The sequence below is a fragment of the Elgaria multicarinata genome, chromosome 13 (genome assembly GCF_023053635.1).
Source record: "Elgaria multicarinata webbii isolate HBS135686 ecotype San Diego chromosome 13, rElgMul1.1.pri, whole genome shotgun sequence".
NCBI lineage: Eukaryota > Metazoa > Chordata > Lepidosauria > Squamata > Anguidae > Elgaria > Elgaria multicarinata.
Genome location: NC_086183.1, coordinates 19,061,185 through 19,077,192, shown reverse-complemented (window position 1 = coordinate 19,077,192; position 16,008 = coordinate 19,061,185).

Genomic DNA, 16,008 nt, shown 5'->3' with positions numbered 1-16,008 from the left:
TTGGGTAATGGCTAGAGGAAGTGCTGGAGGGTCAAATCCTTCTGCCACTGTATGTTCCACAGCCAAGCTTGTCCTATTGTACTTCCTGTGACCTTGGTGCCAAATTGAACAGGAAAGCAAAAAAGGTTTAAACTGTTTCGTTCATAACTCCCAAGCCCCTGCACCTATCTGTCTGAGATTTTGTAGGTCTCTTGTCATAACAATTGCCCACAACAAAATAGTTGTATCCTTTTTTGGAAACCCCCAAATGGTAAAGCCTGCTCTTGCACAAAGTTCCTGAATCTATTCATGTGACACTTTGCAGATTTCATCCCCTCAGAAGGGGCAACTAAGCCTGCTGTTTTCATCTGACTATGAAGAAATTTAAAAAGTCATTGACAGTTTGCTTTATAATAATAATGTAAAATCAAAGCATAAAGGTATCAATTACAAAAGCCCTTTGCACTTATTAGTCTGCAATTTCAAAGGTTTCATCCCTCATAAGGGATGATTATGCCTGTCAATTTTGTTCAGTTCTGTCAAACAGCAAAAAGTCTTGATTTCCATTGTTCTGATATTACATCCACTGCTTTGATACTTGAATGGAAAGCGGTATATACATTTGAGCAATTAAAAATAGATGTTGGGGGGTGTGAAACTCCGGATTACTGAATCCAGATTCAAATTTGGCCCAGAGATAAGTCAGGCAGCCTGTAAATCACTTTGAGTCAAATTGGGCTGTTTTCTGAATCTTGTGGTTAGTGTCCACCCCTTGTCTTCATACACATTTTTGATCCAAAGGATAGCGTCACATAACCATTAAATTAACTGAGATATCAAAGCTTGTGTGTGTCCAAAAGAGGTTATGCCTCACTTACTTAAATGCTGCTTCATTGAGGCACTGAGATTGCAAGGGGATTAGGTGTATATTTCAGTACATGCCATATTTATAGAGCCACACGTAGGGCATGTCTATACCTACAGGCTTTCTGGAACTTGGTGGTGAGGATCGCGGGCTTTCCTGCTTCCATGATCCTCCCCCAGCATCCATACGCCAGCGTGATGTCCCGGAAGGAAAGAGGGATGTCCGGCACGGCTTTTTTTTTTTTTTTTGGAAGAAGCAGCCGGAGTAAAAAAAATAAGAAAAAAATTAAAAGTGCTGGCAGCCATCCTGGGGATGGTGAAATTGCTCTCCTCACCCCCCGCCGATGGGCACAGAGTCACCCTGTGCAGCTCTGTGCCCATTTAAAGAGCCCTGCTACTCATAGGGAGGACCCGGAAGCACTGGCCACACCACCAACAGGCCTCGGGGTTGTCCCCAGACCGCAGGAAATCCCTGGTTTCAATTATCCCGGGGAAAGTCCCTGGTCATCCCTGGTTGACCCCGGGATCCCCTGTACATCATTTGGACACAAGACCAAGTGATGACTCTGGGATAAATGGTGTAGACATGCCCATAGTTTCACTTAGAAGGTGAATTGGTTCCATTTGGGTAAACTATATCAATTTCTTCAATTGTTTCTAAAGGTAGGAAGCTTTTTGTTTTATGAAACTATATATTTTTATTTTTAAAAAAAGAAAATCAGCTTTTTCTCTTTGAGAGAATAAACTTATATAAATACCTATTTGGAAAGCTAGTCTTGGGGGGAAAATATGCTAGGGTAGTTGCTATGGCTGTAGAGATACAAATGAGGTGTCAAAAGCACCAAACACATTTGCAGAAAATAGTTGTTTTGCTACTTGGTCAACAAATCAGATAAACTTGAGAAAGGGGCAGGTGGGGAGGAAGTAGGGAGAGAAATGAACAAATGGAGATCAATGGGAGCAGAAGTGTTTGAAATATTCATGGAATTGAGTGTAAGAGCTCTGGCTTCAGTATATTGAAATGAGATAGCTATTTGTTCTACCAGCTTATGGATGACAAGTGACAAATCTGTCTTAGTATATATTTGATTGTGGGTTGCAGGCCAGATTGAGCCATCAGAATATGTGGGGAAACCATCTGGCTTTGTTTTGCATTCATGCACCCTCAGGAAGTATTTTCTTTAAGCCTCTAAGACTTACATGTTGATTCTAATTGTGAAAATCCTGGGGCCAATTTGTCTCGTTTCTTGGAAGGTTTCTGTCAAAATGTCTCTTCGATGAGTGACGGAAAGATTCCTGTCTTTAGATAGCAAGTAAATGGGTCCTTGCCTCATTGTTTAAATTACTTTTACACACAGCCCAAATCTGGAATCTCCCCCCACTTCTCAGGGATTGTCTTCAGCCTGTGTGCCTGTCAATAAGACGGTGTTGGGGATGATGGGTGTTGAGGTTTAGGAGGAGAGTACAGACCAGAGCAGACGGTGGGTGGGTGGGCAGAAGGTAGATCTCTGGATGTTTTGAACTTAGACTTGCAGAAGCCCAGTATGGTCAATAGTCAAGAATACTGGGAGCTGTAAATCCTGAACATCTGGAGATCAATTTTCTGCCCAGCCCTGCACTTCAGCCTGATGTTGAGTCATTATTGCTTTGTGACGCACCTGAAATATATTCCAGCCTAACCCCCCAACCTGCTGCCCTCCAGATGCATGTTAGTGTGGCTCCCATCATAGGAACATAAGAAGCTGCCATAGATTTGGTCCATTTAGACCTGTCTTGTCAATGCTGACTAGCAGTGGCTTTCCAGGATTACAGGCAAATGTTTTTCCAGCCCTACTTGAGGTTGCTGGAGACCAAACCTGGAATCTTATGCCTGTAAAGCACGTGCTCTTACCCCTGAGCTATGGTCCCGTCATTTCCAGCTAACGTGGCCAAGTAAATAAATACATCATGAAGCAGGCTGAGCAGAGCCTTCGGCAATGTGCAGCAATGATGGGGAGAGAGTTGGGTGGTGATATTTGGTCTGAAATTAGGAAGGCTAGAAGCGTGTCCCTGTTACTGCCGGTGAAATGGTGGAGGGCACGTGATGCTCATCAAGGGCTGGTTGATAACTCTTCGCATCTCCATTTGAGGCCAGTAGTTGTGACATATGAGTAGTAAGTGGCTAGAGCTGCATTGTGACCATGGGCTTGTAATTGCTTTAATCCTGCCGTTCTGGTCCCCACCTGCTCTTCCTCTTACCGTGAGAAGGCACCCACCGCATTAAAAAGGATACTTGCATCATGCTTTCACGACAGCTGCGTGGATGCTATATTCCCCCCATAAGAAACATCCTAAGGGAAAGAAGAGCAGGGAGTACAGAGAGGGGCCCTGCTTGTTAATCAATGATAAGTAGCATTTTTCTAAAGATGTCCGCTCCAGCTGCAGACTAATGAGTGAAAAAGACAGAGGATCTGGTTGATGTTGATCAGAGATGACAGTGTCACCTAGATATGCCGGAGCATTGTGGCTCTACAGAAGATTTTCATGTCAGCGAGGAATATTGGTAATTAAGGGGGACAAAACTAGCTTGAGGCGCGTTTGCGTGAGGCTATGCCTAACCGCACATGGATTTGCATGGCTGTGCCAGGGAGACAGCAGCCTAATTCTTCCAGAGGTGGTAAAACTCTGTGTGGGTTGTACCGTTCCAGGTGGCTCTGAAAGACAAAAGACGGCTGCTTATTTATAGGAGTTATTTGCAAACACTGATCCAGATTATTATTATAACCATAGTTGTCATAATGGCACGAAAGGCTGTTGCGTTTGTCTAAATGTTATTTATTATGCTGATTTTTTAAAATTATTATTGTTGGAGCCTCCTAGTGGTTCCACATGGACCTATGGCCCAAATGGAGTTCACCCCGAGAAGAGCCTTCAGTGTGGTGGCCCCTTTCTTTGAAACTAACTGGCCCTGGAGGTCAGGCAGGCACCAATACTGTGTTGCTTCTGGTGCCTCCTGAACACAGTCCTATTCAAGGAAGCATTCTTTCACTGATGAGCCACTGTTTTTACTGGCATTCTGTTCTTAAAAGAACCATTTTAATATAGTTTTTTAATCTCTCTATCTTTTTACTGTTTTACCCTTATGTTCACCAGTTCGGAATCTGTTTTAGATGTAGAGCAGTTTATTTATTTATTTATTTATTTATTTATTTATTGCATTTTTATACCACCCAATAGCCAAAGCTCCCCAGGTGGTTCACAAAAATAATATAGATAGATAGTATAATAATAATAATATAGATTAATAATATAGTTTAATAATATTAATATTATAGTTTTAATAATAATATAGATAGATGATAGACATAAAATAATTAAACTCAGACCTGCAACAAAATGTTGCAACGTGAAGTACTTCTTTTCAGAATTCCAGACACTCCATTCCAATCCCCTTCCCCCCCCCCAGGTTTTACACCCACACCCCAACAATTTGTATCGAGAGTCCACTGAGTATGCTAGTCTTCCTTAGGCTGTCTTGGAGTCCTGCTCATCCTCTGTCCGAGGTTCCCCCTTAAAGATTTTTTGTACTTCTGCAAATTTTGGGGTTCCCCAAGGCTGCTGCTCTATCTCTCTTGTGTACGGATGGTGCTATTTTTGGCTACTTGATCGTTACTCAGACAATTGAGATCGCTGTTAGTATAATCGTGATGTGACTAAAGGCTGTTAAATTTGTCTAAACATTATTTATTTACTGTATTTTAAACTCACCCAATAACAGCAGTTCTCTGGGCAGGTAATGTCTACCTAAAAGAATAAAAGACAACCCCCAAAAAACAATGAGCAGAAAAGGAAATACCATATATAAAAACTGTCATGAAGTCTAAAACGCATGTGGGTGAACATTAAGGCACCATGTTGCATACAGTCTTACTATTATTATTTGTTCTTAATTTAATTCTGCTACTTATAAACTGTGTTTCTGTAATGCCCTCACAGGGGTGTGTGTGCATGATTTAAAAACAAATACGAGAAAATAAAAAGTAACGAAATAACATAAACTGCAGCAGCAGCAGCAACAACAGAGAGACTTGTCTACTAGGTGGTTTAGAAATGTAATGATTTAAAGAAAGAAAAAAATCCCCCCTACACAATTCAACAGAGCTATAAACAACACTAAGACAATTTACAGCATTATTTTTTTTAAAAAAAGTTGGCTGGTGCCAAAAAGACATCAAACTTGTTGCCAAGTGAGCTTTTCTAAGGAAAGATGTTCCAAATCCGAGGTGCCACAGTTGAGAAGTCCCTGTCCGTAAAACATCTGCCTAAATTCAGATGGAGAAATCCAGAGGAGGATTGCAGGTGAACAGAAAAGGGTTTGGGCAGGCTCATGCAGAAGAAGATAATTCTTTATGTATGACACCCTATGCATGTTTATACAGCAAAACTTCCCAGCATTCCCTAGAGAGCCATGGCTGTCTGGGGAATGCTGAGAATTGCAGGACTTTTTGCTGTCTAAAATATGCATTGGATTGTGCCTTATAAGATGCCAGGTTGTAAGCCGTTCAAAGCTTTATAGTCAATGACCTGCGCTTTGAATTGTGCCTGGTTTAAGTGCAACGTGTCATTTTTTTGTGGGGGTGGGGGTTCACCTTCCTCTCCAGGATCTCTAGAAGTTCAATCTCTTGAGTGGAGAATTCATCTTGCCTTCAGTGCTCATGTTTCTAAAAGCAAGCACACAAACAATACGAGTGTTTCCAGACAAGGCTTTTGTCCTGCCTCAAACATAGAATTTTACATTGTGCGTGTCGTGTGTGTGTGTTTTTCTTCAGATGCCACTGCCTTCCAGTTGTATTCACCCTCCCATGTTTTCCCACTGCAGTCCTCTTTGGATTGTTTTGGGGTTTCTTTCCTTAAAAATGTACTTCTTCAAACCTTGGGGTTCCCCCGAGCTTGCTGAGACCTCCCCGTTGTTTATGGATAGTACAATTTTGGCTACATAAGGATCAGCACTCAGCAAATTAGTTTGCTATTCCTGTGTAGGTTTCTTTTTTAATGCAAGAGGTTTTAAATCAATAGAAGGCAGGCAATTGTCAAGAAAACGAATGCAGCATACAGGAAATGGAGCAGAGACTTCAGTCATGTGCAACAGCATGGAAGGGGCCCAGGCAGGTGCATAAAAAGCGTGTCCATAGTTTTGTTTGTGAAATGGTGGAGAGCAGCTATGATCCACGTTTGCTCCACTCTGGTCTCAGTGACTGTTTGTGATAGTGCAAGGGCAGGAAGCCTGCTGCCTCAGGGCTGCACACAATCCTTGGCCTGATTTCATTGACCCTTGGTGTAATTTAAAAAGCCCTCTGCAAGCAATCACTGGAGACCTCCAGCGAGAGTGATCTGTGCCTTCTCTGGCAGCCCCCTGGCTTGGGACAGACAGAGAGAAGGCCAGGGGATGCCAGAGAGAGAGGGGAGGGGAAGGATGTAAGGGGGAAAGAGAGAGAGGATGGCAGACAGAGAGATAGAAAGGGTGGCAGAGAAAGAAGGGTGGGAGAGAGAAGGGGGGGGGGTCATCAACACCAAGCAGGATATTCCACAATGAAAGCAGTATACAAAAGGCAGGAGCCACACTACTGCTTTAAACCACACAGAGAGCTTCGGCTATTGGGCGGTATATGCAATAAATGCAATAAATAAATAAATAATACTAATAAATTATAGCAGTATTGAAGTGCACTGCAGGATCTACACTACTGCTTTATAGTGGTACTGAAGTGCACTGACAACTGTTGGGGCCCGTGACACATCTACACCAAGCAGGATATAACACTAGGAAAAGTGGTATGGAAGCAGTACATGGGATGCGTCAATGGGCCCCGACAGTTGTCAGTGCACTTCACTACTGCTATAAAGTAGTAGCGTGGCTCCTGCCTTTTATATACCACTTCCATAGTGCAATATCCTGCTTGGTGTAGATGAGCCAGAGAGAGAGAAGGGATGACAGAGAGGGAAAGAAAGGGTGGCAGAAAGAGGTGGATGGCAGAGAGAGATAAGGAGTAATAAGACGGGGGGAAGGACGGAAGGGCATAAACAGAATGAGGGAGAGTTGCCCACCCTCGTAGTTCAACAAGGAGGGAAGGGGCCGATTGTTTTATACCACCTATTTTTATCCTCAAGAATATTCCGCCTGTGTGTCCTTGCTAGTCCCTTTATACACTCCGAGGTGGGAGTAGGAGCTCGCATGAAATATAAGCCCTGCCTGCAGCCGCACTCAGCTTTATTAGCCGTGCCGCTGGAAAGAAGCCCTTGAGACCGGATCCTTCATTTGCTAGGGTGCCCTTGCAAGGCAGCTGCCTTTACAAGTAATTACCCAATATAAAAACATAACAACCAAACAATAAAATGTGAACAGTGTGCATCTTATTAATTAAATCACCCGGACAGGGACCGCCGGGGTAATTAACTGCTGAGCAGGAGAAACAGCTTCAGCTGAAGGGAATCTCTGGAAGGATGATACTTAGAGTGTCCTCAGCACACAGTCCAGGTTGGATCCAGCTAAGGGCGGTCTATTCCAACAGCACTGACTCTCCCTATTCATCATCCTCATCATGTCTTAAAATAATTTATTGGCCACCTTTCATAATAAAGATAAGTCCGTTTACAAAATAAAATGGATACAGTAAAACAAAGTTAAAAACACACATCAAAATATTCAGAATTAAATAAAGTCAATGCTCAAATCAGTGTCCGGGAATGCTTGCTTGAACAGGTACGTTTTTACTAGCCGGCAGAATAACCCGAACCATGGGCCACCTATTGGATCGCAAAAGGGAATACAGGAGCCACCACAGGGAAGGCCCTGTAGTGTGAGCGGCCCTTTTTTCCGGGGCTTGTCTCTGGCCACTGTCTGCATTTTTAACAGCACAGCGGCAGGGGGCTGACATTTGGGACACTGAGGAATGGATTCAGGGCCTTAAAATAACCCTGTTTGTGATTGTGGCTCCAAATGTACATCCCACTGATTTTAATGGTCATGGAATTTCAGCCTTTCCCAACCTGGTGCCCTCCAGATAAGCTGAATGGCAAGTCACATGATCCCCAGCCACTTGAGCATCAGCCATGCTGCCTAGGGGTGACGGACTTATAGTTCACAACACATCTGGAGGCTGCCAGGTTGGAGGAGGCTGGTCTAGATTATATGTCACAAAAACAAAAATAGAAAAACCACAATTGAGGGGAGACATGCTAGCACTCTTCAAATACTTAAAAGGTTGTCACACAGAGGAGGGCCAGGATCTCTTCTTGATCCTCCCAGAGTGCAGGACACAGAATAACGGGCTCAAGTTAAAGGAAGCCATATTCCGGCTGGACATCAGGAAAAACTTCCTGACTGTTAGAGCAGTGCAACAATGGAATCAGTTACCTAGGGAGATTGTGGGCTCTCCCACACTAGAGGCCTTCAAGAGGCAGCAGGACAAGCATCTGTCAGGGATGCTTTAGGGTGGATTCCTGCATTGAGCACGGGGTTGGACTCGATGGCCTTGTAGGCCCCTTCCAACTCTGCTATTCTATGATTCTATGATTCTATGGCTCCATTATTTTTGAAGGCACGGTGTTTTGGCAAATTCCAATTTTCAGTCTGGGCAGCCGTTTCGGACAGCACATTCTCAGATACCAGCCACCCTTTTTCTTGGTATTCTGTCTTAAATTGAACAATTTTAATATGCTGGTTTTTTTCTTTTTACTGTTTTATTCTTATGTTCCCCGCTCGGGAACTGTATTTTAGATACAGAGTAGTATATAAATACTGTAAATACACAAATAAATAAATGTGTGTGCCTGCCCTGAGTGATGTGGTGCTGAGGCCATTGAGGGAAATGGTGTGAGGAGTGCATCGAAACAGGATTAGATGATTTGCTCATCGCTTCAATTCTCGACGGCTTTCCTCCCAGGGCCTCTATTTTATCAGACCCTCCTGGGATAACCACCAGCTCCTCGGAAGAATGGGCACCGTCTTCCGCGGTGCTTTTGTGTACAACGTGGCTTCCTCTCACTCTGGCTTGGAGCAAACAGGCAATGTGAGAGGAGGTAGTCTGTGGGAGCAGAGATATGTCTCAGCTGTCATCCGAAACAGCAGCCCGGGAAATCTCCAGGGCATTACAGCAGCAAAGTGTTCCGGGCGTAATCCGGGAGCAGAGAAAATTGTTTTCTTAAACAGCTTTATGCTTTCAAAGGAGGCATTTGCTTAAGAGATATCCCCCTATAAATTAAATCTGCCCGGGGATCTACATAAACTGCTCGTGTGTTGCAGAGAGACGTTCCTTGAAGAGGAAGCCTCTTATCTCCTTGCTGCTTCGAGAGGACAAAAGACGTGAGTGCTGCCCAAGCACTGCGTGGGCCATTTCACATCCTGTGATGCACCTCCTTCAAAGGCAGCTGGGCATGTGCTTGCAATGTACGGACTGCAAACCTTCCCATAAGTGGAGGCTGGTGGATCCGAAGTCAGCGGGGCCGTGAATCCATTCTGGTTTTCCGTCAGAACCAGCCAGAATTCTAAACCTATTTTGGGGATAGGGTTCAACATCTTGGATCACTCCTTTAGAGTTCCGGCTGGTTCTGATTGAAACCCAGGGTGGATTCACAGCCCCACCAAAATCTGAACCACCAGCCTCCAATTTGTATAGGTATTCACCAACACCTTGAATTGTGCCCCAGTGGAAGCCAGTTCAATGTGAATCCCTCCAGAGCCATATGGTCTGCAAAGAGGACAGGTAATTCATAGGCAAACACTAGGTCCATGCAGTGAATTGTATGGCCTACCTCTTTGGAGGGGACCTTTGGGCTCACAGGAGCCATCCATGACTTTATTACTATGTTTCTCATGGCAGACTAGCGGATCTCTTTCAATGCGCTAGTGTTCCCGTGCGCACGGTATCTGAATTACTGCCATGGATGGTGGTTGTGTGCCACAGGATCCCTTTATAGTTGGAGGAGAACATTCCCTCATAGAGAGATACGTACCACCTGCCTTCTCCCACCTTATTTATTTGGTAGCTCCCAACACTTTCGAGACATCGACTTCAAGCTTCATGGGATTCTTTTTTCTGGCCCAATATTTTATGTTGAAAAAAAAAAGAAGAAGAAGAGAAGCGAGGAAAACGATGTCAGGCCTGGGAAGTCACAGGTCAGGGAAGATGACCTACTTCTGCTTGAAAAATATATATCCATAACTGTGCTATGTGGTGCTTTTCCATGGAATACAATATGGTGTTTCGCTAGGCCTCTTTATATGAACTTTTTGCTATACCAGGAATTATTTTTTAAAAGGAAACGACCACCCGGGGAAGGAATAATGTGAAGCTGGTCGCGTCTTCCTCAACGGTCTTTCTAATAAACAAGATGTTCTTGGAATACACGCACAGCAAATTTCAGGGCTCCAGTTCATCAAGTAATGCCTCAGGAATATTGATGCTTCTGTGAATGAGTCACTCAGTCAGTGAGACACAAGTATCGTTTTATTATTTATTTATTTATTTATTGTCTTTATATCCCGCCTCTTTTCCTCCAAGGAACCTCATCTCCATTTTATCCTCAAAACAACAACCCTGTGAGGTAGATTGGGCTGAGATGCTGTGACTGGCCCCAAGGCACCCAGTGGGCTTCCATGGCCAAGTGGGGACTAGAACCCAGATCTCCCGACTCCCAGTCCAACACTTTAGCCACTACAGCTCTCTCTCTCTCTCTGTGTGTGTGCATAATTAGGAATATTCATGAGATTCAGATGAAGCCCCAAACCCTAGTAGAATTGGGATCCAGGCATAGGGTTTACAAACAGGTTTTCTTTGTTTGGTTGCTGCCAAAACTTCTGGAATGTCGAAGCCATTGTAAAGCATGGGATGGTTGTGGGCAGTGGGTGGGAGGGGAAATGGAGTAGGGAAATGTTTATTGTGAGCTTCAGAACTGAAATAATACACATGGCCATCTATGGCCAAAGCACCCCCATAAAACCATAAAGTCCATGGTCTAAAATTACCTAGCTGCACCAGGGTACATAGGGGATGAAACCAGTGAACAATAATTTAGTTTCCCACTGATTTCAAGTATTAGTCATGGGCATTTCCCACATCCTTCTCCATTTCCTGTTTAATATTGTTATCTGGAGGTCTCTTTCCCATGTATCCATGTTCAATGACACTACGTAGTTTTTGTTTTTCTCCAGTGGCTGGGAGACAGGCAGAAATCTAATGGTTGTGGGTTTTCCTGCCATAGAAACGTGGTGATGGTCAATGTTGCAACTGGTGCGAAGACGGCAACAGGTATGTTTTAACTGCTTGTGCAGCGGTTAAAGGATTCCTGTCCTTTAAAAAGGGGTAGCGTCCCAACTTGCTTCTTCGACCCACTCATCTTGCGAGGGGCAGCTGAAGCCGCTTGTCTGTCTGTCTGTCTGGCCGGGCAAAATGCTCGCCGGGGAGAAGCATTACCCATCCATCAGGAAAACTCGGACCAATCGATTACTCCTGCCCTTCAGAGCTTGTTTGGCCATTCAGCTCAATCAGCCTTCATCTCCCCTGGAGCCAAGAGGCCTCCTGACCTCACAAATAATTAGACGCGGTGGCTTGTTAACTCCGAACATGGGGAATGCCCAGGCAAGCAGTAGGGCAGCCGTTTCCAGGACTGCAATTTGCATCACTCCCGGCCAGGCTGGCCGGTGGCTGGGGATGATTGGGCTTGCAGTCCAACAACACCTTTTGCAGCAAATGGTTAGTGGGTATGTTTAAACTGTGGTTATTTATTTATTTATTTATTTATTTATTTATTGCATTTCTATACCGCCCAATAGCAGAAGCTCTCTCTAGCCATCATGATTAAGAATGGTTCACGTGACACAATGAGCCATCACATTCAGCTCAAAATGCTTAACTGCAGTGGTTTAACGTGTCATCTGAACGGGGGGGGGGCAATATTTATCTTGAATCTGAAGTGGGGATATTCTTTTAGGAATGCTTTTGAAGTTAGAAAGCTCATTCTGATGTTCTGGGAACTAGGGCTGTGCACGGACCCCCCAAACCACTTCGTGGCCCGATCCTGAACTATCAGATCAGGCCCAAACCGCTTTGGGTCGATCCGACCCTCCCCTGCTCCACTCCGTGGAGTGAGATCCGGAGAGGCGGATCAACATTTTGCCCCCCCTTCCCTACTTACTTTCCTCTGTGGCAGGTAAGTGGGGAAGGGGGGACAAAATGGGGGCTGAATAAGCCCCCCTACCCCCAGCCCCCTTACCTGGCTCCACCGCCATCACTACATGGACTGCAGCAGCAGAGCCAGGTGAGCCCCCCCCCACTTACCTGTGTTTGGAGCTCTGGATGGAGGCGAACCACTTCACCTCGATCTGCAGCTCCCCTGACCCGATTCGAATCTGCCTTTGGCAGAGGCGGATTGGGTTGCTCTGCCCCGGATTCGCGATCCGAATCGGAGCGGAGCACAACCCTACTGGGAAGTGGGGTGGTGGACTCAGGGCTCCCAGGGGAGAAGCACCAACACCCTTTCATTAGCAGGGATGCTGACATCATCTGCTACAATCCCTCACCCCAGATGTCTCTGTTTGCTCTAAGTTTAGATGACATCCTCGCACTACCTGGGGCGGGGAATTGTTCCTTCAAGCAACATATAGTTGTGAACTATCCCTGTCGTAGAGTGAAGTGTTTTGGGGTGGCTCGTTCTTGAATAGGCAATTCAGACCCATTATGTTATAAAAGAACTGCTTAATGTGGAAATGAAACCGCTAGGGCGTGGCTATAGAGCTTGTCATGCTGAGTGCCTGCGCTTCCAAATTTCCACTACACCACTTTCCCACCCCACCCTCCTCTGTGGCTGCTCTTCATAAAAGGGAAGAAAAAGAAAGACAAATCAGACAGGAGAAATGCGATCGTGCATTTAATGTAGTATGTAGTTTGGTCGGATGACTTCTTCGCAGCGTCTCAGCCATCCACAATGGATGCAAAGTCACATTGAAAATTGCCTATTGTCTGCCACTGAGGCTGAGCTAAAGGGGTGGGGTGGAAAATCTAGGCAGATGGCAATGATTCTCTTTCTCCACACACCAGCCCCCGCTTCTTAACACGCACCTCCTGTCTAAATCTGGTTCCTTTGAAACAAGCACAGTGACAACCCCTTCGTGCAAAATGGAAATGAAACTGTGACCAAAAATAAAATAAAAAATGTTTCCTTCAACCACTGAATCAACAAATCCACAATGAATTCTCCAAAGACCTGCGAAGAAATTGTACAGTCTATCAACATTCGTCCCAGAGGATCTATCGCAGGAGAAGGGTACCAGACATGCTGGTCATCAGACCAAGGTGTTTTTTTCCCCCCGTTTGGTAGTTTGCAAAATTAAGCCCATGTCAAACAGAAGCGATATTCCATCCCACTGCTAGAGGAAGAAGTGGAGGTGGGTGAACGGATGAGGTGGGGGGATGCACAGCGGACACCTCTGCACCACAGACATTTGACAGATGGAAGGCTGCACGGATGTCATTGCCCAGAGATCTGCTAATGGACAAATACAAAGCAAACATTAGCACATCCCAAGCATCAAGATGCTTGGGGGACACCCCTGGGAGAGCATGCCTCTAAGCCCCCGTGAAATCAGGTTGGCAGCTTATGAAAAATGCAACACGACTCTCATGTGGGCCTCATGCAAACACACACGGACGGCAAAACCAAACCCAAAGCACAGGAAATCCAACCCCTGACTCTACGCTGCCTTATAGAAATTGAGAAGGGATTGCCCTTTTGTAGTGATTTGTTCATTTAAAACATTTCCCCCTTGCTTGTCCACCTGGATCCAGAAGGTAACAGAAAAAAGTACAGTTAAAAGTCTGACTGAAGTGCAAACTAAGTTCGTTACCCTTAGATCTCAGCGGAACTGATGGGACTCAACTTAGACACGATGTAGCTTTTCATATTGATTTTCAAGGGGACCAAAGTGTGATGAAGTGAGTGTCTACGGCCATACTACCCTGAACGTGCCCGATCTCATCTGATGAAATGAGTCTCAATCCAAATCGATAAGAACAACATTACAAAAATCAAGCAATATCCAATAGAATGAGAACCAGGTCACAGGAACACCTCATTGGGCTAGATCCAGCTTTAGTCACACAGAGTAAACCCATGGAAAGCAAAGCGACTTCACTTATTCATGACTAACTTAAGACACAAAATCAATGGGTCTTAACATAGTCGTGAATAACTTTAGTTCTGTTGCTTTCAATGGGTCTACTCTGACTAAGGCTGGATCCCAACCCATTGTCCATAATAGTCTTAAGGTAGGTTCAAGGTGCAACCCTATGCAGGCTGAGGCAGCAAAAGGTCCTCCATTTCCCCATATTCCCCTGCCAGCATGGGATTGTGGCCTACTAAAAATGATGAAGGAGCCAAGCAAGTTCACTTTGAAAGGGATTTCTGCAGCTTAAGCTCTGTCATTGAGAAAACCCAGTCTTGCATGCATGTCATACAGTGAGGGTATACGCAGTGGAGGCTGGCTGGTGACTCCAATTTGTTTGGGGCTGTGAATCTATACTGGGTTTTAGCTATAACTCTAAGGGAACTATCCAAGGTGCTGAACCTATTTTGAGGGTCGGCTTCAGCACTTTGGATAGTTGGTGCTTCGCCAAATTCCCAACGGATCCCTCTCAAACTAAACTGATTTAAACAGAAAAAAAAACCCCCGCACACCTCTCCTTTGACATCACTCCCTCCCCCCAGGTAGAACCAAACCCGCCAATCACACACAATCCCCCTCCTGCTACCCAGAGTTAACCCCTTCCTTACCTGCATAAACAGTCCCTAAATACATTCGTATCAATATAAAGCTGCTTAACCTAAGAAGCAAGTGATTTTGTCACAGTAGCCATTGGCCTATGACACTTCTCAAGGCTCCACCTTATCCCTGCCAAGATATTAAAAGTATAGAGGAAGCTGCTTGGAGAGACAGCTCAGAGCTTTAGGATTCATTGCCAACACTATGCTGATGACATGCAATTCTATTTCTTTTTCCAAGGAAGCTGTTCAAGTTCTAAACTAGTGTCTGATGTCGGTAATGGACTGGATGAGGGCAAACAAATTGAAGCTTAGTCCAGGTAGTTGAAAGTCAGATCAAGGAACTGGGATTCATCAAGTGTTAGGTGGGGCTATACACCGCTTGAAAACTCAGCTTGGTTGTGCTGATGGATTAAGCCCTGAATCTGGATGCCTAGATGTTGATGATGGCCATTGCAGCCGCCATTTTCTCCCACAATGCCCTGGAATGGTACTACTTCTCATCTCACACTATTCCCCCACTCGTGCTCTTTGCTCCTCTGATGCCATGTTTCTCACCTGACCAAGGGTCTCTACTTCCCTTGCTCGGCTTCGTCCATTTTCTTCCTCTGCCCCTTATGCCTGGAACGCTCTTCCAGAACATTTGAGAACTACAAGTTCAATCGCAGCTTTTAAAGCTCAGCTAAAAACTTTTCTTTTTCCTAAAGCTTTTAAAACTTGATTTTGTTCTGACTTTTATACTGTTAGTTTTACTCTACCCTGTGCCTGTTTGGTGCATTCTCTTCCCCTCCTTATTGTTTTATTATGATTTTATTAGAATGTAAGCCTATGCGGCAGGGTCTTGCTATTTACTCTTTTACTCTGTACAGCACCATGTACATTGATGGTGCTATATAAATAAATAATAATAAATAATAAAATAATACTTCTGTGGCATTCTGGGGGATACAAAACATTGGTTGGGCCAATGGTATGGGAGCTCTGCTGGTGTCATGGTTGCCACTTGTAGTGGTAGCAAAAAGACGTTAGGAAAAGGAATGGCAAAATCATGCTTCCTCTGCTGTTAACGATGAATCTTACCAGGTGGCTACCAGGAGGAGGGCCTTCTCTGCTACAGCGCCCCAGCTGTGGAATGAGCTCCCTAAAGAGGGTCACCTGGCACCTACACTATACTCTTTTAGACGCCAGGTGAAGACCTTTTTATTTTCTCAGCATTTTAACAGCCTAGCACCTTAATTTTAACTTTACTGTTTTAAGTTCGTTTTTAAAATCTGTATAAATTTCTGCATTGCTGCTTGATTTTATCCTGGTTGTCTTTTTATATTGTATTTTATATTATGCTTTTATACTGGTTGTTTTATATTCTGAATG